The sequence below is a fragment of the Leopardus geoffroyi genome, chromosome B3 (genome assembly GCF_018350155.1).
Source record: "Leopardus geoffroyi isolate Oge1 chromosome B3, O.geoffroyi_Oge1_pat1.0, whole genome shotgun sequence".
In the NCBI taxonomy this organism is placed as follows: Eukaryota; Metazoa; Chordata; class Mammalia; order Carnivora; family Felidae; genus Leopardus; species Leopardus geoffroyi.
The window spans coordinates 62,911,744-62,924,791 of NC_059337.1; the positions used below are offsets into that span (position 1 = coordinate 62,911,744).

The window sequence follows — 13,048 nt, forward strand, 5'->3', positions numbered from 1 at the left end:
TACTTTTATCCCCAGAACATCCCTCTCCCCAGTTCCGCAGCCTCACCTGAGTGCATTCTGTAGGAATGCACAAGGATAGCATCTTTAGCAAATAGTAAATGGCTCTAGTATCCCCCTCCTGGGTCCCCTCCTGGGAACAAATTTTTCCCAGGGGCAGCAGAAAAGGCTGGAGGAAAAAGGACACCACAGAGTCCTAGGACCCAGAGTTGTGGTGATGGGTGTGGGGAGCAGCTGGAAGCAATGAACTGAACTCAGGATTTAGAGGAGGGGGGAAGAGAGTCAGAAATCAGAGCCAGGGGCACCTGGGTGGCTCAGTCGGTTATGCATCCAACTTCAGCTCAGGTCATGATCTCACAGTTCATGAGTTTGAGCCCTACATCAGGCTCACTGCTGTCAGCACAGAGCCCTCTTCAGATCCTCTGTCCACCCCCCCCGTTTGCCCCTCCCCCCCTTTCTCTCAAAAATAAAATAAACAGTTAAAAAAAGAAAGAAAGAAAGAAAGAAAATGGCTGTTGTAATCAGGCCATCATGTCCAAATAAAATAAAATAATCAGAGCCAATCACTGAGCTAGTGGGAAACCCCCACCTAAAGAGAGGCTGTTAAGACTCATCCCAAGTGTGGTGAGACTAACACTATCTGGGACAACATGATTTGTTTACATAGAAAATCGAGAAAGGACTACATACAAATCGTTGGAATTAGGTGAATTTAAGGTCAATATAAAAAAATCAGTTGTATTTCTTCATACCAACAATAAACAAATAGAAAATAAAATTTTAAATGTGTACATGGGGTCAGCTCCATGTACATATAAAAAAAAATTTTTTTAATGTTTATTTTTGAGAGATAGTGCAAGCAGGGGAGGGGCACAGAGAGAGGGGGACAGAGCATCTGAAGCGGGCTCAGCACTGACAGCAGAGCCAACAGTGAGCCCAAGTCAGATGCTTAACTGACTGAGCTATCCAGGTGCTCTGGAAATAAAATTTTAAAGATTCTGGGGTACAATAGGAAATAGATATTTGATTTTAGTTTCCTGTTCCTGGCACACAACTCCCCAAACCCTTGGAATCCCAAATGGAAAGAATCTTTCAGCCCGGCCTCACCTCTGGGGAAGGAGAGGGGCTGGAGATTGAGTTACTCATCAATGGCCAATGATTCGATCAAGCATACCTGTGCAGTGAGGCCTCCATAAAAACCCTTAAATGACAGGAAGCAGGGAGCTTCCGTGTTGGCGCACCCATCAAGGTTCTGGGAGGGTGAAGCACCAAGAGGGCGTGGAAGAAGCTCGGTCCTGCCCCATACCTGGCCCTATGTATCTCTTTCCTTTGGCTGTGCCTGGGTTGTATCTCTTTTAAGTTACAAAAAAAATTTTTTTAATGTTTATTTGTTTTTGAGAGAGAGAGAGAGAGAGAGAGAGTGCAAGCAGGGGAGGGACAGAGGGGAAACACAGAATCCAAAGCAGGCTCCAGGCTCTGAGCTGTCAGCAGAGAGCCCGACATGGGGCTCGAACTCGTGAACAGGGAGATCATGATCTGACGTGAAGTCAGATACCTAACTGACTGAGCCACCCAGGCGCCCAAGGGTTTTATCTTTTATAAGAATGAGTAATAGTAAGTAAAGTGCCTCCCTGAGTTCCATGAGCCATTTTAGTAAATTATAGAACCTGAGAAGGGGCTCATGGGAACATTCAACTATAGCCAGTTGGTCAAGCCTGACGTGTGGCCCAAGACTCACAACTGGCATCTGCAATGTGTGTGGGGGGAGGGGCGGGGGGGGGGGGCGGGTTGTGGGACTGAGCCTGTGGGGTCTGTGCGGACTCCAGGTAGTGTCAGAATTGAACTGAATTGTTGAATACCCAGTTGGTGTCCAAAAGTTGGAGAAATGGCCTCAGGAGGGGGAAAAAAAGCCTTGTCATTTGCCATCAGAAGCGTTACCATGGAAACAATCCCTCAGATACCATTTACCATTTTACATTAAAAATGTCAAATACCTAGGAATAAGTCTAATCAAATATGTGCAAGGTCCCTACATTGAGAAGTATAAAACATTATTAAAGATATTAAAGAATGTTCACAGACTGGAAAACTCATTGATACAAAGATACCAATTATTTCTGAATTAACTTACAAATTTGTTTCAATCACAGTCAACATCCCAGCATATTTCTTTTGGTCGAAATTGACAAACCGATTACAAAATGTACAAGGAAACATAAGGGGGCACCTGGATGGCTTAGTCAGTGGAGCATCCAACTCTTGATTTTGACTCAGGTCATGATCCCAGGGTCCTGGGATTGAGCCCTGTGTCCAGCTCTCTACTGAGCATGGAGCCTGCTTAAGATTCTCTCCCTCTCTCTCTCTCTCTCTCTCACACAGTCTCTCTCTCTCTCCCCCCACCACTTTCCCCCTCCCCCACTCACACAGTCTCTCTCTCTCTAAAAACAAACAAACAAACAAACACAAGGAGAAAAACAGGCTTTAGGGCACCTGGGTGGCTCGGTCGTTTGGGAGTCCGACTCTTGATTTCAGCTCAGGTCATGATCTCACGGTTTGTGAGTTCGAGCCGTCAGGCTCTGTGCTGACAGTGTGGAGCCTGCTTGGGATTCTCTCTCCTTTCTCTGCCCCTCTCCTTCTCATGCTCTCTCTCTCTCAAAAGAAATAAACTCTAAAAAAAAGCCAATTTAAAAAAAACAAAAACAATGTACAGAGAAACAAAGAATCAGGAATACTAAAGATAATCTTGAAGAACAAGGTTGAAGGATTACCCTACTATATATCAAGGATTTATTATAATAGTACAAAAATTGATATAGTGTGGAACTGGCACAAGGATTGACAAATAGCCCAATGGAACAGAAGAGAGAATCCAGAAATAGATCCAGTCATAAGGTCACTTAATTTATGACAAAGGTGACATTGCAATATGGTAGAGAACAGATGATCTTTTCAATAAACGTAGCTGTAGCAATTAGATATCCATATGGAAAAAAAATTAATTCATGTCATATCCTGAAATGAATCAGATCTAGATGTGAAAGGTAAAATAATAAGCTGGAGGCGGTGATGAGGGGATGGGAGAAGGCGAAACCCACAGACAGGCCATTGCCTGCCCCAGGTCTAGTGTGGGTGACTGCATGGGGTCCCAAGTTTGGTGGGCTCTCCTGGAGCCGCTGGTCTGCTGGGGCCAAAACCTTCACACCCATGCGTCCCAGGGATAAACGGAACTACCAAGGTTTCCTTTGTCCAAAGCCTAATGCTTGATGGCAAAGGTTAGGAGTAGGGGATCCTTTCCGAGATCTCCTTCTAAAGAAAACAAAACATGTTTAAAGAGTGATCATGAGAACTGAGTTTCTAAGAGACATACTCATCCACTCAAGTGTCCAATGTTGCCCGGTCACTGGGTGTGGAAACACCTGAGACAAAGACATCCTGCATCTCTCTGCAGGACCTGTGTCCTTGGAGCACATCACCTGCCCAGACAGGGGCCTTGACTGGCCATTTCTAGATCTCCATTTTCTACCCCAGTTTCCTACCTTCTGACCCAAGACCAAGGGCCCAGGGGCTGAAGGAAGGTGGTTGCTGCCTCAACCATGAGGCCGCAGTGGTAAATCAGCCCATGCTAGCCTTTAAAGTTGCCATCCCAGTGTCTCCACCTCTGTGCATCCACACTCCATTCACCCAGCAGAGGGGCTTTCCTCAAAGAAGATACCCCTGAGGAGGGAGGGGGAACAAGGGAGGAGGAGGATTCTTCCTCTGCGAGCCAGCCCCTGCCTTTCCTCCTGCCTAACCCAATGGAAACCCCCTGGACCTGACACTCTGAAGGGCAACTGGGCAGAAGCAGAGCACCAGCTCAGGCTCAGGGTGGCCTTCGCTGACCCAGCGCCTCCTGTCTGACACCTCATCCCCATACAGGGGAGGGAGAGGCTGAGGGTTCTTTTCTAGGCTGGGATCCATCCTTGTGATTGAGGAATGCTTTGAACTTTCCTCTTCTTCTCCTTCTTCTTTTTTAAACGTTTATTTATTTATTTTTAAGAGAGAGAGAGAGAGAGAGAGAGAGCACACAAGTGAGTGCATGCGTGCATGAGCTGGGGAGGGGCAGAGAGAAAAGGAGACAGAGAATCCCAAGCAGGTTCCCCACTGTCATCTCAGAGTGTGATGAGGGGCTCAAACCCATGAACGGTGAGATCATGACCTGAGCCAAAATTAAGAGTTGGATGCTTAACTAACTGAGCTACCCAGGCACCCCTGGAACTCTCCTTTTCTGAATGTCTGCAGACATCACCTGCTGGCTGGCTGGCCCCTGACTGGACCAGAGGGGGATGCCCAGCACCAGGAGCAAAGAACCCTGCCCAAACCAGTTTGAGAAGGAAGCTCTCCAGGCACAGCTCCTGCTGAGGCTGTTTCCTCCAGCCAGACTCTGGCAGATGGGAAGCCTGTCAGTTCCTGGCAGAGGCTTTCTGGAGGAAATGCTGCCACACCCAGTAAACCCGAGGGTGGAGCTGGTGGGAGAGTTCAGGGAGCCACAGGCCCAGCGTCACTGACGGGTATGGTATGACTGTCCTGTCAGAGGAGCAGGAGCCAGAAAGGAAATGTGCTAGGCTCTTTCCAAGGATCAATTCACTTAATTCTCACTACAACCGGAGGGAGGTAGGAATTATCATTATTACCCACAACTCTAGATGAGGCTACATAACTCTAGAGAGGCTACATAACTTGCCCAACGGGATAAAATCAGGAAATAACTGAGTTGGGGTCTGAACCCACATTTGGTTCCAAAGCCCCTGCTCTGTCCACCATGCCTGACCTCAGGGAGTTGGGCTGTTTCAGTCTCTTTCCTGGGGGTGTCTGTGAATAGGCATGGGGCCGAGCAGCCCGAGTAAACTCATGGGAGTGTGGAGAAGGGGGGCGGCCAGGGCCAGCTCCCTCCATCAAGATTGCTAGGTTTTTTATCCTGGGCTGATCTGTGAGTCAGAAGCCAGAGGGGATTAGGGCTGTCCTGACTTGCAGGCTGACCCTTACTTCGTTTGGAACCAGGTTTTGGTTTTGCCCTACAAGGGGTGGGTAAAATGCTCCAAAGAGCTCATGGTGATGGCTGGTATATCAGGGCCTGGCATACATGAGAAGAGCTACAGAAGCAGCAGGAGTGTATTCTTTCCAGCACAGGGTCTCAGCCTAAAGCCAGGCAACCTGCAGGCTCGGCTCAAGGAGTGCTGGGCAGAGCTTTGTGGCTGATGCTACTGTTCCATGACTAGAAGGGGTTTGGGTGGTGGACCCCCCAGAGCCAGGCACTGTGGCTAGGCTGGTCTAGAGTCCACAGTGGGGACAAGCAGGACAGCTGCAGTGGGTGGGTGACCCTCACAAACTGCTTCTCTAAGACATCCATCTGCCAGCGGGGAGGGCCAGGCCCACCGAGCTGTTTCGCTAGTGGTGAGGGCGTGTCTAACACAGTCACCTACGTTACCTTCCGCAGCCAGCTTTGAGTGGGTTTTGGCTGTTTCCACACATCAAATCCCTCTCAAGGGAAGGACTTGTAGCCTACTGAAGGAATCCACAAAAATGGGCAGCAGACTTGGAAGGTGGCTTCCAGGAAGTGAGTCCAAAGGAGTTTGCAGTGACTCTGAAGGGGGCAGGATTTGGCTGGTTGTTGTCCATCCTGAGATATTGGTAAATTCTTAGGAATAAGGCGGGTGGAGGGGCGCCTGGGTGGCTTAGTCGGTTAAGCATCCGACTTCAGCTCAGATCATGATCTCACGGCTTGTGGGTTTGAGCCCTGCATTGGACTGACAGCTCAGAGCCTGGAGCCTGCCTCGGATTCTGTGCCTCCTCTCTTTCTCCCCCTCCCCCGCTCACGCTCTGTCTCTCTCTCTCTCTCTCTCTCTCTCTGTCTCTCTCAAAAATAATAAACATTAAAACATTTTTTTAAAAGGAATGAGGCTGGTGGGATTCCCCTTCATGGGCGACGGGGAAATGAGAAGGCAGCTGCACCCTGGGCCCCACTCCAAGTGCCAGTGAGCCAGAGTGGAGAGACACATGGGCTTCCGCTGAGGGAGGCTCAGTGTCTGCTTATCAGAGCTGAGTGCCGGCTGAGCGTGGCCCCAGAGCGTGGGGTTCCTAAGTTCCTTCATGTGACCTTGGCCTGCTCTCCTCCTTCTTAGGCTGTAGCATTTCTGGTGGTGACCAGGGAGTGGACTCATTCACCTCTGCCAGCTCACTACTCCAGGTACGGTGAGGAGAGAAACAGTACCTGCTGCAACTCAAGGAGCAATTTTAGGTATTTTTAGTAAATACCCACTCAGTCAGTCATCACTCAGGGAGTGCGGACTGTAAGCACCAGGCTCGGGGCTGATCATGTCACAGACAGGATCTCCTTACCACAAGCCTTTATATAAGGCAGGACTATTACTGTACCCATTATGCAGATGAGGAAACCCATGTTACGGAGATTAAGTCATTTGCCCAAGGAGAGCAGCAGAGAAGGGGAGACTTGTGTCTATCCAACCTGATGTGAACACTGCTGCAGGCAGGAGCACAACACCCTGTGTCATTCTCAGGCCCATTCATGAGGCCTTGGGAAAGGAACTATTGTAGAATCATGGCGCTGACATAGAGGTAAGCCCCCTGCGTTCTACAGCACTTAGAAAGGTACCCCCACTACTGCCACCATCCGGTCACAGACTGGCCTTCAAAGGACCGTGTCACCCCCAGAGCTGGGCCCTTCCACCCAGAGATTTGTCAATAGGTTGTCTGCCCTCTTTTTTTTTTTTTTTTAATTTTTTTTTTTTAACGTTTTATTTATTTTTGAGACAGAGAGAGACAGAGCATGAACGGGGGAGGGTCAGAGAGAGGGAGACACAGAATATGAAACAGGCTCCAGGCTCTGAGCTGTCAGCACAGAGCCCGACGCGGGGCTCGAACTCACGGACCGCGAGATCATGACCCGAGCTGAAGTCGGCCGCTTAACCGGCTGAGCCACCCAGGGGCCCCTGTCTGCCCTCTTTATAACACTCTTTGGGAACTGTCATCCCACACGTCTTTCTGTGAAGAACGACAGGCCTCACTGGCCCCCTGATTGAGAAGACCATGGACAGAAGCCAGCCTTTCACTGAAGGATTCTTACTGGCCAGGAATATTTTTCTCAAAACTTACCTTCTGGAGTTCATTTAGACATAAAATTATGTTATTCATTCATTGATTCAAAAAATTCATTTACTGTGCATTGACTCTGCTCCGGGTTCTAGGGACCATGGTGAATAAAACAAAATGCTCAATCTCATGCAGTGTGGCTTGCTTTTCCAAAGAGATGTGGCTACACATCAGGCTACCCCACCCTGATCTTCACTGCGCAACAGAAGAGATGGTGATGCACGTGCTATGGGACTTGCTTGAGGAGTCTGGCCTCCCCTCCATCCCTGGCCAACTTTCAGTCACTCAGTGGCATTCCTGACAGGGAGGTGTCTATACCTGCTCTTGTGCCCTGTTTGGATACACTCGGTGATGGGGGCTCTTCCTCCTTCCCGAGGCCCCTGCCCTCTGTCCTTCTGTCCCCTTGCCGCTCATCCTTTGTATGAAGCTGATCTCTATCCTCCCTCAGCCTCTAGAAGGGGTCTGGGCCTGCCATCTGCCCCTCATCACATAATGTGAGTCAGGAGAGGTGGCATCCTAGCACCATTTCCTGGCCCCCGAAGTTTCACTAGGGGGAAGGGGCTGGAAAGAATTTCATTTGTACTTCTGTCCAGCTGTCACCTGCAGGATGGGTGGGCCCTAGACCCAGGCTGTGCCCCTAACCACCACTGCTCGAAGCACAGTGTCCCCAGGATGCTGAGCAGTCCCCTGAGGTTTTGCTGTCCCACTGGACAGGCCCAGAGAGAAGCTGAGGATGCAGGGCAGAGGGCACTATGCACACAAGCCAAAATGTCTGGACTCCCTGCTCTTGTCACCATTCCCACACTACAGGTCCCAGTGAATCCCCAGGGGAGAGATACAGGAGCTGTTCTTGAAAAGAATATGATAATAAATCTCATTCAACCTCTTGTGTCAACACTCCAACTGAATGAGAGGCCGAAGAGCCAGGCTGGCCAGCCAGGAAGGTCAATATTGACTCAGGCCCGCCTCGGGGGCCAGCATCTCTGTTGCACTCCAGCAGCGGCTCAAGCCAGAGCAGCCCTCTGACCTATGTTCAGTGTACTTAGAATCCACAGCACTGGGCTTTCCTGGGCATGGGGTTATGTCCAAGGGAAGAGTGAAGAATGGCCTTCCGGGGAGGGCTGCAGGCCAGGCATCTCTATCACCATTCCAGCTTCTCAGCAGCCTCCACATGCAGGGGCCTGAGCCCTCATCACAGAGTCCTTGGGGCCTAGCCAGAAGAACCTCTAGAGTCCCCTAGTCACAGGATTAAGGCCCCTAATCACACAAAAAGACTTCTGTTTTACAGCCCTTAACTTTCTATGTCTCTGTCTTGTTCTCTTCATTTTACACTCACATTACTGTGAGATGGCTCACACCTGCTTTACTGGGTGCATCTTAAAGATGGAAGGTGGCTGGGAGAGGAAGGCGGAAAGCTTTCTGGAATATACTACACACGTGCAGGTGTAAAGTGCCTAGCACGTGTCAGACCCTGTTCTAGGTGCTTTTTATTAGTGCATTTAATGGTCATGACACTACAGGGTAGATATTATGAGCTTTGTTTTACAGGTGAAGAAACTGAGGCTCAGAGAGTAAGACTGTCCGAGATGGTAAGTGGTAGAGCTGTTATTCAAACCCCATGTCTCTGACTCCAAGCTTTTCTAACATGCCTGGTGCCCAGAAAAGTCAAATGACCTGCCCCAGATCACACAGCCACTGAGGGCAGAGGCCCCCTCTGTCCTAGGCAGCCCTGTGGCAACAGTGTGTCCAGGGGCACCCATGGACATGTGAGTACCTGTGACATGTACAGAACATACTGCTATCTCTGTCTCCAAAGCTGGACCCTCTTCCAGAAATGGCCCCTTCCCTAGGCTACCTCACTACCTGCCCTGTATGGACCATCTACTTTTACATTACTCTCATGGCTTGTTCTAACCCCTTCACAAGCTCCTGACACAGAACCAGACCATTCTCAAAGTTTTCCAAGAGGGGAGGGTTCAGGTAGTTTAAAATTTCCAAAGTAATACTGGAGGCTGGGAGGTGGCTCACTGCTGGGGGTGGTCTACATTTATTCTTTATCACTGTGACTTCTCACAACTGTCTTATGAGGAAGGCACGACTGCTCTGTTTCATATAAAGTTTAGAGAGAAGTAAAACAACTTGCTTAGGGAATAAAAGGCCAAGCCAGAATTCGAACCCAGCTCTTTCTGGTTCCAAATGTGTTCTCAGCTACTGTCCTATGTATGGCCTGAGGAGAACTTGCGGTATGATAGTATATGCTGCTCAGTTCCAAAAGACCCGAGGGCAGACATAGACCTGACCTCCCTCTCTTCCCCTACCTTGAAAAACAAGTCAGGGGAGCCAAAAACACACCAGAATAGGGCAAGACACAGAAAACACAGCCCACACCCCGGAAGCTCTTTGTGTCTTAGCCCTTGGTGTTCCTAGCAGCGTCTACATCCCAGATAGGGTGCCACTCACCCATTGTGAGATAAGCTGGATGGATTTTAGCAGGTTGGAGATCTGGGGAATGAGCTAGCGGCTGGGATTGGCCAAACAGGACCTCTGCCTGGAGCTGCCTCCTGGCCTGCTCAGAGCACAGACACGGGGCCTGCTACTGCCCTTCCTGTTTGGGAGCCTCTTTCCCAAGCATAAATTCAGCACACCAGCCTTGGTGACACTGACTTGCCCCAGACAGGCATCACACCCGGTGACAGCAGAGGCTGGGTCAGGGGCAGGTGGAGCATGTGGGCTGGGCTGGTGTAAGTAGCAATGCACGTTCATTAAGGACTGAGAAATGGCACCTAGAAAGGGCCACTGCCCCTGCCTGACAGTACCAAGAATGGGCCAACCCAGGGGGGGCACCTGCCTGCCCACTGACCCTTCCAGCCTGTCTCTCAAGGAGGTCTTGAGAAGGCTGCTGGACACCCTACCAGGGCTGAAGGTTCCTCACTCACCTCCTGGCTGCCTTCCTCCCCTGTTCTTCCTCCTGACTCCTCACCCTTCAGTGGGCAGAGCTCTCAGGCACCGAGGAGAGGGAAGACTGAGGACCCTCCCTGGCCCGCAGTCCGAGGCCTGGGTGGAAACAGATCAGAAATTCATCGTGAAATATGTAGTACATGTCTCCACGGATGTTGCGACTGGCCAGAATTCGGAACCGCCCCAGGCCTGCCTCCCGACCGAGCCACCATCTCAGGTACAAGGGGAGGTGGCGGGCTCCCCGCGCAGAGCACGGGGAGGAGGGGCAGTGGGCGCAGCACCGCTTCAGGCCCCTGTCCCCACCGCGCTCCGAGCCGGCGCGGTCACCGGCCCCACCTCCTGGGCGGGAGTGGGGTGCCCTCCGGGACGCGAATCCCCCAGCCCCGCGCCTCAGCAGCCGCGGCAGCCAGGCCGGAAGCGCCGGCGCACACGCGGAGGTCGGTCGCGCTCCCAGCTGCGCCAGCTCTCGGTCCTGGCGCTCAGGGCCTCTCCGCGCGGCGCCCTCCCCACGGCCGCTCCTGCGCGCACAGGGCGCCGGCCAGCCCTGAACTTTGGGGAATGAAAGCGCGGGGAAAGGGGGCCGTGCGGGCGGGGAGACCTGTCCGCACGTCCCGGCCCCAGCCCGGGGAGGGGTCGCCAGCCTCGCGGGGTGGCCGGGGCACCCACCTGCCGAGCGGAAAGTCCCTGGAGAGCTCGAAGCGGCCGCGGGAGCCGGGCCCGCCCTCCGCGGGAGGGACCTCGGCGCCTAGAACGACGAAGACAGGCCGCACTTACTTGTTTGTGCAGCGCCGGCTTCACCTGGTCGCGAGTTTGATTTCAGGGTGTGGCCTCAGGTAGGACAAGGCGAACACAAAGCCCGGGAAAAGTCGGCTAGGGGTGCCGGGGCCGCGGCCAGGAGCCTCTGTCTGCCCGAGGGGGGTCCCCCTTCTCTAGCCTTTTCCTCTAAGTGCTCTGCCCCGGCTCCGGCCGGTACTTCGCCTCGGGGTCCTGATCTCGGTCGGGCCCGCTGCGACCTGCCGGTGGCCCCATGGCCCCCTGGACGGCCGCGCAGAGGCCTGACCTGGATTATCCGCTGAGCGCCTCGCTGTGCAATTAGCTCATTAATTTGCATTGCAGATGCACATCTGGAGGCCGCCTTGCCGACTCCTCCCGGATATTCAGAGGTGCAGGGGGCTGAGTGCACCCACCTACACACCCTGGGGAGCCTCAGCTGGAGGCCTAAAATCTGGCATTTTGGCCTGTCAGTCCCATCTGGACAATGCCCTGAGACTATTTTGGGGTAGTTCTCTTGAGCAGGCAGGAAAGCCAAGATTTAAATAGATTCCAATTCCCTTGTCAGAACCTGCTCAGTTCTGAGAACCTGTGGCCTCAGGATTCCCCAGTAGGGGACCTCTGGGAAAAAGAGAGCTTCCAGGAGCCCTGCCCTCCCAGAGAATGGGCCTGGTTACAGAGCTGGCCTCCCCTAGCTGTCCGCAGCAGTCCCCAGCAGTTCCCTGGCCTAGGAGCATGATGGCCATTGGGAATGGCTCACTCCTGCTTGCCCTTTACCCTGCTTCTTTTGAATTAGAGGGTATTTGTTGTGGGTGAGGGGCAGAGGCCGTGTGCCTGTCACTTCCCTACACAAGGGACTTGCTGTTCTAGACTTGGGCCCCCAGAGAGGGCTGTATCTGACTGAATGCTGAGGGCATTCTGGCTTGGAAATTCGGTATATCTAGACCCTAAATGGCTGCCCCCAAGCAGTGGCTGGGTGACTACCAGTGTCACAGAGTGGGACTGAGGACAGTGCTGGGATTATTGTCATTGTTGGGTGCCTCAAACTTTTGTTATTAATCGAGGTCCTATTGCCATGTATCATTTTTGTTCACTGATTTCTTTAGATATATCAGTGCAATTTATAGATAAAGCATTTACACGTAGGCTCTATTGTTTATGCATGGTTTACTATAGCCTCCTGCCAAATCGAGCTAAGGTGGCTAGTGGGAATTTGCCAGCCCCAAACACCTGCACTCTGTCTGGCTACACTACAGCCCCCCCTTCCCGGGGGTTGGGGGGAGGAAGCATAATAGTGGTGCCTGCGGAGATGCTGTCCCTGTGAGCCCTGGGTTAGTGGTGTAGAAGCTGGGCAGCTAATGGCTGGTACCCCCGCTGCCCTCCTCCATGCACTCTGCTCCTGTCCTTACCTTCTGTCTTCCCTCCTCCTCTCTGTGTCTTTCCCAAGTGGATTCTTTCTCTTTCCTCTGACAGGGTAACACTGAGGCCTGACCTCATGAGCCAACCCCTGATCTCCTGTGGCCTGCTCCCTCCAGGAAGCTGCCTGCTGAGCCTAGGTTGATGGGACCATGTGGCAGGGCAGGGGCAGCTGGTACACACGTATGGCTTTCCCCACAGATTAAGTACCTAGCGATGTAGGAGCACTGGCTGACTGCTGGCTACTGGAAGCAGGGTGTGCTGGGTGGGAGGGTTCGGGGAAGTGGTTGTGGGGGATTTGAAATGAACGGTGAGCCAAGCTAGAATGAACTGCGCTGCGTTGTTGAACCTAGAATCAACACCCTAAAAGATTTTTTCCTGACTCACAAATGCACGCGTGAATTATTTTCTTTTAATACAAATAACTTCTATACCCAAACCAGAGCCCCAAGCAGTTTGAACTGTTGAGCTACAATAAAGTGTGGGCATTAGAATATTATCAGAATTGAACTGGTATTTGATTTGGTTTGAATCCAAGCGTGGGTGTCGCAGAAAGGCTACTAGGCAAGTCCCATCCTCACCCTTTAGGAGTGAGTCTAGGGAACCCTGGCGTCCTTTGGGAGCAGAGATGGGGTTTGGAGCTGGAGGAGGGTGGAGACTCTCAAATATAACTGACATAGGAGGCAGTGCATGCCCCATCACTGTAGGTATGCAAGAACCGAGATAACTATCCGTCAGATATGCTAGAGAAAAGGTTCCC

At 51.8% G+C, this 13,048-nt stretch overlaps 1 protein-coding gene and 1 long non-coding RNA gene across 9 annotated transcripts in view; one reads left to right on the forward strand and one right to left on the reverse strand.

The window, feature by feature from the left end:
- The window catches only part of LOC123583176 (serine/threonine-protein kinase PAK 6), a 49,560-nt gene that overhangs the window by 27,047 nt on the left and 9,465 nt on the right, over positions 1-13,048 (reverse strand). For 5 of the 8 annotated variants that reach the window (XR_006704761.1, XM_045450059.1, XM_045450058.1 and 2 more), the window contains exons 3-4: positions 10,768-10,846; positions 10,080-10,197 (exon numbers count right to left, since the gene is read on the reverse strand). The exons of 1 other annotated variant lie outside the window; for it this stretch is intronic. The gene's annotated coding sequence lies outside the window, so the exon portion shown is untranslated. Of the gene's footprint in view, positions 1-2,487; positions 2,538-10,079; positions 10,198-10,767; positions 10,847-10,875; positions 11,520-13,048 lie in introns of those variants that run through there. 2 more of the 8 variants (XM_045450056.1, XM_045450057.1) reach the window with 2 other exon arrangements.
- Positions 10,204-12,787, forward strand: LOC123583178. The gene is made up of 2 exons (XR_006704762.1): positions 10,204-10,934; positions 12,346-12,787. It is a non-coding gene; the product is annotated as an uncharacterized LOC123583178 (long non-coding RNA).